We start from the raw sequence: 10,297 nt of genomic DNA, 5'->3' as shown, positions 1-10,297 counted from the left end.
AATTCCGAAAATTTGCAAAAAAATGTTCGGAAAATTGAGGTTCGGGTTTATAACGGGTTGAGGTCGGAATAGGTCAAAACGGGTATCGGGTTAGTTTTTTTTTTGAACCAACGAATCAGCGCGTTTTCAACACGTTACAACTCATTTTAACAGAAAAAACTCGTTTAAGTGATTTTTTTCAGTTCGTTTCAGCACTTAACAGCTCGTTTAAGCGATTTTTAAGTTCGTTTCAGCACTTAACAGCTCGCTTAAGTGATTTTTCAGTTCGTTTCAGCACTTAACAGCTCGTTTAAGCGATTTTTAAGGTCGTTTCAGCACTTAACAGCTCGTTTAAGCGATTTTAGGTTCGTTTCAGCACTTAACAGCTCGTTTAAGCAATTTTTAAGTTCGTTTCAGCATTTAACAGCTCGTTTAAGTGATTTTTTCAGTTCGTTTCAGCACATAACAGCTTGTTTAAGTGAATTTTCAGTTCGTTTCAGCACCTAACAGCTCGTTTAAGCGATTTTTTCAGTTCGCTTCAGCACGTAACAGCTTGTTTAAGCGATTTTTAGGTTCGTTTCAGCACTTAACAGCTCGTTTAAGTGATTTTTCAGTTCGTTTAAGCACTTAACAGCTCGTTTAAGTGATTTTTCAGTTCGTTTCAGCACTTAACAGCTTGTTTAAGCGATTTTTAAGTTCGTTTCAGCATCTAACAGCTCGTTTAAGCGTTTTTTAGTTTATTTCAGCACTTATTGAGCTGAAAAATCACTTCAACGAGCTGTTAAGTGCTGAAACGAACTGAAAAATCACTTAAACGAGCTGTTAAGTGCTGGAACGAACCTAAAAATCGCTTAAACGAGCTGTTACGTGCTGAAACGAACTGAAAAATCGCTTAAATGAGCTGTTATGTGCTGAAACAAACTGAAAAATCACTTAAATGAGCTGTTAAGTGCTGAAACGAACTTAAAAATCGTTTAAACGAGCTGCTAGGTGCTGAAACGAACTGAAAAATCACTTAAACGAGCTATTATGTGCTGAAACGAACTGAAAAATCACTTAAACGAGCTGTTAAGTGCTGAAACGAACTTAAAAATCGCTTAAACGAGCTGTTAAGTGCTGAAACGAACCTAAAATCGCTTAAACAAGCTGTTAAGTGCTGAAACGAACTGAAAAATCACTTAAGCGAGCTGTTAAGTGCTGAAACGAACTTAAAAATCGCTTAAATGAGCTGCTAAGTGCTGAAACGAACTGAAAAAATCGCTTAAACGAGCTTTTTCTGTTAAAACGAGTTGTAACGTGTTGAAAACGCGCTGATTCGTTGGTTCAAAAAAAAAAAAACTAACCTGAAACCTGTTTTGACCTGTTCCGACCTTGACCTGTTCTAACCCGAACCTCAATTTTCCGAACTTTTTTTGCAAATTTTCGAAATTTTAAAATTATATTTCGCATTTTTACTAATTTTCGCAACCTTTAAAAGTTATTATGCAATGTAAAAACATTGAAAATTAAAAAAAACCTAGATTACCTGCTATTCATGTAAAATATCTAGGATTGGAACAAAAATGAAAGTTCAGTGACCTGATTAGAACAAAAGTTTGTATCAGTGACCTGATAGAAACAACTTGCAAAGTTGGTTACTATTCTATGGAGTAATCCCTATATCTATATATAATGTTTTTTTTTTTCGGATTTGGAGGCCTCAATTGAGTGTGGGCCTAAAGCCCTAACTTGTTTTCGCTGTCCCACGAGCCACCTCTGCACTTATACTATTGTTGTTGGTAAAAATTATACGTGTGACGTGTGGGTAAACAAATTAAATATGTTTTGGGTAAAACCTATATATTAACAACAGTCTTAGAATAATATGAAAAAAAATGCTTAGGGTTAAGTAACAAAATAGATGAAAAGCTAATTTAACCATATTTACGAGTCATTAAACGTTAAACAAAAACAATAGTATCATGGTTGGAGTCTAAGTTCAAAAATGCTAACAAAAAAAATCATCATCCAAAAGTCTTAGTAATTGAAATAAGAAAATGATGGAAAGAAGTGGAGGAACTAAATTCACCATTTAAAGTGAGATGTAACGTTCAACATAATCCTTTTCATAAATCCAATTCTATTGCTTGCTAAGTACAGTTTTTAGTTTTACAATAGAGGGGACCTCCTTTCATATTATGTTCAAAAGTTAAAGCAAGATGTAATGTGTGTGATCATCATTTTTCATATCGTATGTATACTTGGTCAACATAGTGGCCTTATATAGTGGTGCACAAAAAACCCGTTTCCGGAACCGGACCTGAAAAAAAATACCCTGAACCGGTTTTTTTTATATCCGGGTATTCTATACCCGAAAACGGAACAGACCCTACCCGTAGGGTATGGATAGGGTATGCTTTTTGAGCTCAATACCCGTACCCAGAACCGTACCCGTTTTATACCCGTAAATACCCGGAACCGGTCATACCCTATACCCATACCCGGTTATGCCCAATACCCGATACTAATTTTCTAATACCCGAAATAATACATGAGTTTTTATAGTATATTTTTATGTTTACTTCACAACTTTTATGTTAAAGTTTTTTTAAAATGCATATTATTAAGTAAATAATTTGTATATAAGTGAATTTATGGTTTTTGTAATATAGTTTATTTTTTTTATAAAGTACAAAGTATATATAAATTTTAAACAAATTTAAAAATGAATAAAAAAGTTACAAATTCAAAACCAGGTATTAATATCCGGTCGTACCCGGACACATACTCGGTTCCAATACCCGGTTATACCCGAACCCGATCATACCCTACCCGGGTACATAAGGTTGAGTTTTTCTCCTCGATACCCTACCCGATTTTACCCGAACCCGGGTATTAGAAAAAACCCGATTTGTGCACCTCTAGCCTCATATATTTAAAGAGTGTGTGTTGATTATATATGTAAATCTTTTTTATTTGTGCAATAATCTATAAGCCCAATAAATACTTTTAAACCCAATAACCTCTAAAAATTTAAAACCCAATAAACATATTAGTAACTAGCCCAATTAACCTAATCTACTAAACCAATCTTCAATTCCTCATAACCCTTATTTATCATTAGTTCATCATTTACGTATTTTTAATTTTTGAATTTGAATAATTAAAAGCTTAATTGTTTGATTTGATCTTTAGAGTTTAGACTTTAGATAAGTAAATTATTTGTTTGTTATATTATTCATTTAGTGATTTAGTTAATTGCATGAATACTTGAACGGTTAATTACTTGAGTTAAAAGTGAATAGATCGTTTTGGTATGATAACTTTGTTTTGTTTATTGTTATCATGTTTATCGTTGATAATCATCTCTGCAATTATGTATATCTACTGATGTAGTCCTCATTTTTTTAACATATCTACTTATTCCAACTCTTTTTATAATAACCTTAGATTTGTTGACTTTCTATTATATGTACAACAGGGCCAATTTGTGAAATTTACTCTTAGTATATTAGGTTGGTAAGAAATCAATGTCACAAGAAGCTACACATCAGTATGTAATTTTTATATGATTTTTATTATTTATTAAAGTGTTTCTATCCAACAAATTTCCTTCACTCTTCCTATTGAAAAAAACCTTCAACTTGCTATGCATCAATATTATAAAAACAACTCGATTTAAGGGCTTCTTATAACTTGTATCCAGTTATTTATTGTCTTTTAACGAATTTAATACATTCATATACTAAACAAAATGATTCAATTATAATGTAAAATTAAAATGATTATATATATCCAAAATGTCAAATTTAAACAGAAAAAATATAGTTTTTAATAGTTGGCAAAAAATGTATATTACTTAATTTATTGGTCGAGATACTGTACAATGATGCCTTAACGTACAATAGGTACGCGAGACGTTCAAAGGCAAAAAACAAAGGCAAAAACCTAAAACGCTCAGAAAACGCTCACAAAAAACTAAAATACCCAGTCAAAAACCTAGAACGCTCAGAACACACTCAAAAACGGTTTTCGTGAAAATAAGTAAAAAATGATCGATTAACGATCCAAAACTGCTTTTTTCGGTGAACCAATGATTAATTGGATATGTATTGACGATTCCGAGATGTTGGGATATGATTTCATGGATCGACTCGTGAAAAAAGAGTATTCACGTACCTATTGTACGTTAAGGTATTATTGTATTGGATCTTTTGCCCTTAATTTATAACCTCATTTTTAAGAAATGAACCAAATTTAGCATCAATTAAAGAGGAAATTTCTCAACCATTTAAATGTGATAGTGATCGAAAACATTTTTTTTTCTGTATTCTTCTCATCTCTTTCCTGTACTCAAACTACATATATCTTTCTTATCATTATATACAAAGCTTTTGTGATAGTTCCAATTTTCAAACAATTATAATAGGTCAATGGCATCTTCATCCACATCTTCTCACTCGGCTTCTTCATCTTTGTCATGGAATCATGATGTGTTCCTCAGTTTCAGAGGAGAAGACACACGTAAGACTTTTGTGGATCATCTCTACACAAGTCTTGTGGAACATGGGGTCAACACTTACAAGGACGATGTAACACTTCCTCGGGGTGAATTAATTGGTCCAGCCCTCTTAAAGGCTATCCGAGAATCACGAATTGCTATCATCATATTCTCGGAAAACTATGCTGATTCTTCTTGGTGCTTGGATGAGCTTGCGTATATTATGAAATGCATGAATGAGAGAGGACAAATTGTTTTGCCCATATTCTATCACGTGGATCCCTCGGATGTTCGTAAACAAAAAGGGAAGTACGGAGAAGCGTTTCCCAAACATGAGTTGGAGAATAACAACAAAGTTGAATCTTGGAGACAAGCATTGTTAGGTGCTGGTAATATTTCTGGATGGGTACCCAAGGACACCGCAAATGGGTAATTTTCGTATTCGTGTTTGCAAGCTTTTGTGCATAAGATGTTAAACTCAATCTAACAAGTTTTATTTCAAAATAAAAGGCTGATAATTTAAAACCATGGATGCAAATGTATCTGAACAATATAAAGGTTCACTATAAGATACAAGTATTATTTTCATAATAAAAAGATTCATTTCTATTAAGTTGAAAATTAATGAATTTATAAAGTCTTAACTTTTTTGTTGTTTTACTCGAGTGTTTTGGTTTCTAACCCGTCCCGTGCCCATTTTGCTTTACCCTTTTCTTTTCGAAACTATTAAGTCTATCCAAATTAATATTGTTATAGTCTACTTTTGATATCGCCTTTACACTCCGCACGAGTTTATGTTAGTAATTGTTGTGTATCAAATGTGCAGGCACGAGTCAGAGTTTATAAAAGAAATTGTTCAAACAGTTTCTGATAGGTTGTATTCATTAATTCCAAGTGCAGATGAATACATTGGAATTGTGGCTCGTGTACATGATTTGAAAATAAAGCTAGAACTTTGGCAAGGTAGTGTGCTCATGATTGGAATTTGGGGTGTCGGCGGTAGTGGTAAGACTACTCTGGCATCTTCTCTTTACGATGACATCTCAGGCAAGTTTGATGGATGTTGCTTTCTAGAAAATACACGGGAGAAATCAAGTAAGAATGGCTTGGAAAAATTGCAAGAAATAGTCCTCTATAGTGTTTTGAAACAAAAAAAAGTTAAAATCTCAAGAGTCGAGGAAGGAAGACGCATAATAATGAGAAACTTATTTCATAGAAAGGTCTTGATTGTTCTTGATGATGTTGATGATAGCAAGCAACTAGACGCGTTAGTTGGATCGCATGATTGGTTTGGTGAAGGAAGTTGTATAATAATCACTACTAGAGATGAGAATTTATTAAATTCTCATAAGGTAAATATGATACACCATACTAGCTTGTTAGATGATAAAGAGGCTATTGAGCTCTTTAGCCAGCGTGCACCTCGGGGCGACAGAAATATAGAAGAATATGAGCTGCTTTCAAAGGGCGTGGTTTCTTATGTTCGTGGTCTCCTGTTAGCACTAATAGTTCTCGGTTCTTTTCTATGTGACAAAGATATAAATGAGTGGAAGAGCGCATTGGCTAGATTGAAAGAAGTCCCAGATGCTGATATTTTGAAAACACTAAAAATCAGCTACGACGGACTTAAACAGGTTGAAAAAACATTGTTCCTTGATATAGCATGTTTCTTTAGAGAAAAGTTTAAAGGTCCTGCAATGGAAATCTTTGATGCTTGTGGTCTTTACCCTGTTATAGGTGTAAAAGTGTTGATACAAAAGGCTCTCATAACCATTTCAAAAGGTACATTTGAAATGCATAATTTGGTACAAGAAATGGCACATTACATTATTAACGGAGATCTCCTTAACAATCCTGAAAAACATAGTAGAGTTTGGAAGGAGAACTACGCTCGAAACATATGGGCTATGGATGCAACAAAGGTAATAGTTGATCTAGACACACATATACCTATAACTGATAACAGTTAAATGAGAATCATTTGACATATTTAAGTCACATGTGATTATGTCTATGCATTGAATTTAATGAAAACCACAAAGGAGTTCAAAATCATAAACTTAAATTTTAATTCATAAGTAAATTGTCACATGTTCATAATCCATATTTTGGTCATTTGTTGCCATTCTTGAGTCTTTTGTGTCTACCGATCAAGAACATAAAGTAATGATTATTTATTCCTGTAGGTTAACCAAAGATAATAATGGAATGGTAATGATCATTTTCATTCCATCGTCAATTCCATTCCCCTTCCATCCATTATCCCTCGTCCATTCCATTAATACATAACAAACACTCCCTCAATTCCGAACTCAATTGACCGGATTTGTTTCTCTACGACAGGAACTTGGCAACATCGAAGCAATAGTTTTTAGATCCTCTATGTATGATTCACTATCGAGGAATAACCATGAAGTAGTTGCAAACATGAAGAAACTTCGGTGGATTGAATGGACGGTTTATCATGGGGGTTCATTTCCAAGAAATTTCCCACCTGGGGAGCTTCGTTGTCTAATATTTAGTGGCCCTCAACGACAACTTTGAAAGGGTTATAAAGTAAGCTCGTATTCTTTAGTTAATTAGACTTTGTTCCATTTATTTGACAAACTGAACAATTTATCAAATAACAAATGACTAGCAGGCCTAGAGAGTCCCTAGATATATAGGCAAATGAATTAGTCATGTGATAAATTTTAGATGAGTTATATTTATATTAAGCGAATAAATCCCAGCCCGATCGAATTTTGTGAACACGTGAGCTTTTCACGAAGTGTAGAAGTGCATTTTTTCATTAACTTTGGATAAAAATATTCATATCTAACATATGTTAATATAAGTAATCAAGAAAGCCTTTAAGCACATATGTGTTTCTACAAGTATGCATGATTTTTTTTAATTTTTTTATCTATGTATAGAATTGAACTCTTCATCAATAAACATTTAACTCATCTGACTACTATGCAACAGTTTCTGCCAAAATTGAGGATGATCAAACTTCAGACTTTGGATAACCTAACCAGGACACCAGATTTTCGTGGACTTCCAAATCTTGAGAAATTCATGCTTCTTGATGTTTGGAGTTTAAAAGAGCTTCATCCATCAATTGAAGGCCTTGAAACACTTGTTTACTTAAGTGTGGAAATCTGTTACAATTTCATGAAGTTTCCACCCGTTAGCGTTATAAAGAAACTCATGACTCTTATAATTTCAAATTGCAATAAACTGTCAAAGAGTCGAAAAAAAGTCTCTTGCTTTGAACAATACCATACAAACATTTTTGTAAAGTGTTTGTCGTGTTGGCGCGGCAATGCAAATGACAATGAACTTAAAGATGATGTAGCAGAGCCTTTATTACTTCACAAGGTCAGGAACCATATATGCTTACAACTTATCAGCGCATGCTTAAGAAAGTTGATTCTAAGACATTGCAATTTGGGAGACGAAGACATTGACTATGATGTTTGGGATCTACCCAATTTACAAGAACTTGATCTATCAATCAACGCATTCTCACGATTAGATTTTAACATCTTGAAACTTCCCCGGCTCAAATGGCTCGATGTCTCAGAGTGCAAAAGCCTTGTAGAATTGTCATGGCTCCCATCAAGTATAGCTTCTCTTAGAGCGGATTGGTGTGACTCACTAAAAATGGTTGGAGATACATCAAACTGTAAATGGTTGTGGAATGTCTCATTTTTTGGGAGGAATAATGGAGTAAGCACACTTGGTGGTGACACGGTACTACATTCGTTGCTTGAGGTTGGTTACGCTTTTTTTAGTTATATAATCTATATATTAACCGAGACATATATAAACATACACGCTTACATTATAAATCATCTCACTCATAGCAGAGTTGTAGATCTGTTTGTAAGGTCTTGGGAAGGGTATGATAAAGACAAACTTTTTCTATCCCAGGGGGATAGGGGGATAGAGCGGCTGCTCCCACTGAAACACTGACTCAAAAAATAAACATACGGACATATACGAGTAATATTAACCGATAATCAGAAAATATGTTTGATTTTGGTGGCAGGGAAATGCTATTGAAGATCACTTCATCAGTTTCACCCATTCCGCAGGGCACCACATTCCAAAGAGGTTTGTAGATAGATTGGTTAGAGGGAAGTCATATACATTGCAGCTTCCACCTAATTGGTACAATGACTATTCTGGGTTATTAATATGCAATGCCAACAACTACTATGCTCTGTCTTTTATGATAACAATGAAGCATGAGCTAGACAAAGATTCTCGATCTGAGGTTTGGAAAGAGTCTGATGAAGCACCGGAGTCTTATTTTAATTCGACATATGTTGGATATATTTCCTTTAACTCGTTAATGAGGCACGGCGCAAGGTTGAACTTGGCATACAATATTATTTCCTTTACCATAGGCCCTAACTATGAGACTTCTTATGAAGGCGAGAGTCGATTTGTAGCTGAACTTGTTCCTAGAAAAACTAAAGATGATCATGCGGTGGGAACAACAAAAGTCTCAACGGATAGCTCACAATATTATGACGAGGAGCGTGAATATGGAAAGATGTTTACAATCCAATGTCATACAGAGTCTTCTGTCAAGATCTTATGGCGTCCTTGCTACTGGTACTAGATCATGGGCGGACCTACCCTTGTGCTAGGGGGTCAGCCGTGCCATGTGAGAAAAATAAATTAGTACTATTATAGTGTTTGCGATAATCAACTAAGTATCAACCCAAAAAATTTCCGATCATTCTGAGAATTTCTTGGGTCCACCACTGATCAAGATTGCATGTAATACGTATGGGATGATTAAGATCGATCTGCTTAACTAAACCCGAGTCCCACAAACCTATTTTTACATGTCCCACTATTCACAGGTTTGTAGTTCTTGCTTTCAACTCTTTAATGTGTATAGTTGTCATTAAGTGATGCTTTACCTGAATTTGCTTTTATAAATCGAAGTCTACAAAAATAGCATTGCTAATTAGGTCTTCCATCTCTTTCATTTACCTATATGCAACACATCAAAAATAGAACTAAAGTTATTTAGATCTATTGAGTTACATATATGTAGCTTTATCGTGCTCATCGGGTTCTTCGTATTTTTCATTTTTCATGTTCTTCATCTGTGTGTACCGAAGAAGAAATCACTGAAAATAATTGTGTTGAATATTGATGCTGTATTCATGATTTGGAGAGGTTTTAATAACTAATGAATTGAGAGAAATACAAGTGACTAGAATAATAATATTACAACCAAAAGGTAGTGAGATGCAATTTTACGAACAATCTTTTGAATAGAAGAATTTCAAAAATAAACTTATAACTTGTGATTGCATATTGATGTTTACTTACCATTTAGTGTAGATTTATAATCTTCGACGATAATATATAGCTCGTTTGATGCCATGAACAATATCGCGGTGGTTATAGCTCAAATTGTAGCCGTTATTTTTATAGATACGTTAAATTCGGATATGAAAATATAAATAGATCTTACAAGACAATGATCATTTGTTATGTTCATTTCTTTGAAACGAGCTCCCCCGTTCAAGAAAACCTTAGAGCATATTTAAGGAGTCCACTCGACGGATAGTTTGTATTATTTTTTTTATAAAGCATTTGTAATTTTTTAGAAGTATATTTTTCAAAATTTAGTATTTTATTAATGTTTGTTATTGTTATTCTTATTCCAGCTGTCCCTTTATATAATTTAAGATTTGTTTGACTTTTTTGTAGTGTTTTTTTTTATAGTAATAGGCAGCGGTAGGTAAGTAGGGGCGGTTTGGGCATAGGGTAATGTGGATGACCGACCGGGACACCTAATTTTTGGGGGCACAATTATTTTTAAAT

General features: G+C 34.0%; 1 pseudogene; it reads left to right on the top strand.

The window, feature by feature from the left end:
* Nucleotides 1-4,183: 4,183 nt before the first annotated feature.
* On the top strand, nt 4,184-9,124 carry LOC143593614 (disease resistance protein Roq1-like; annotated as a pseudogene).
* The last annotated feature ends 1,173 nt before the right edge of the window (nt 9,125-10,297 follow it).

Source organism: Bidens hawaiensis, unplaced genomic scaffold (assembly GCF_021521415.1).
Source record: "Bidens hawaiensis isolate Kalapana, Puna unplaced genomic scaffold, B.hawaiensis_p1.1 tig00042398_1, whole genome shotgun sequence".
Classification (NCBI taxonomy): Eukaryota; Viridiplantae; Streptophyta; class Magnoliopsida; order Asterales; family Asteraceae; genus Bidens; species Bidens hawaiensis.
This window is presented reverse-complemented; position numbering and strand designations above follow the sequence as displayed.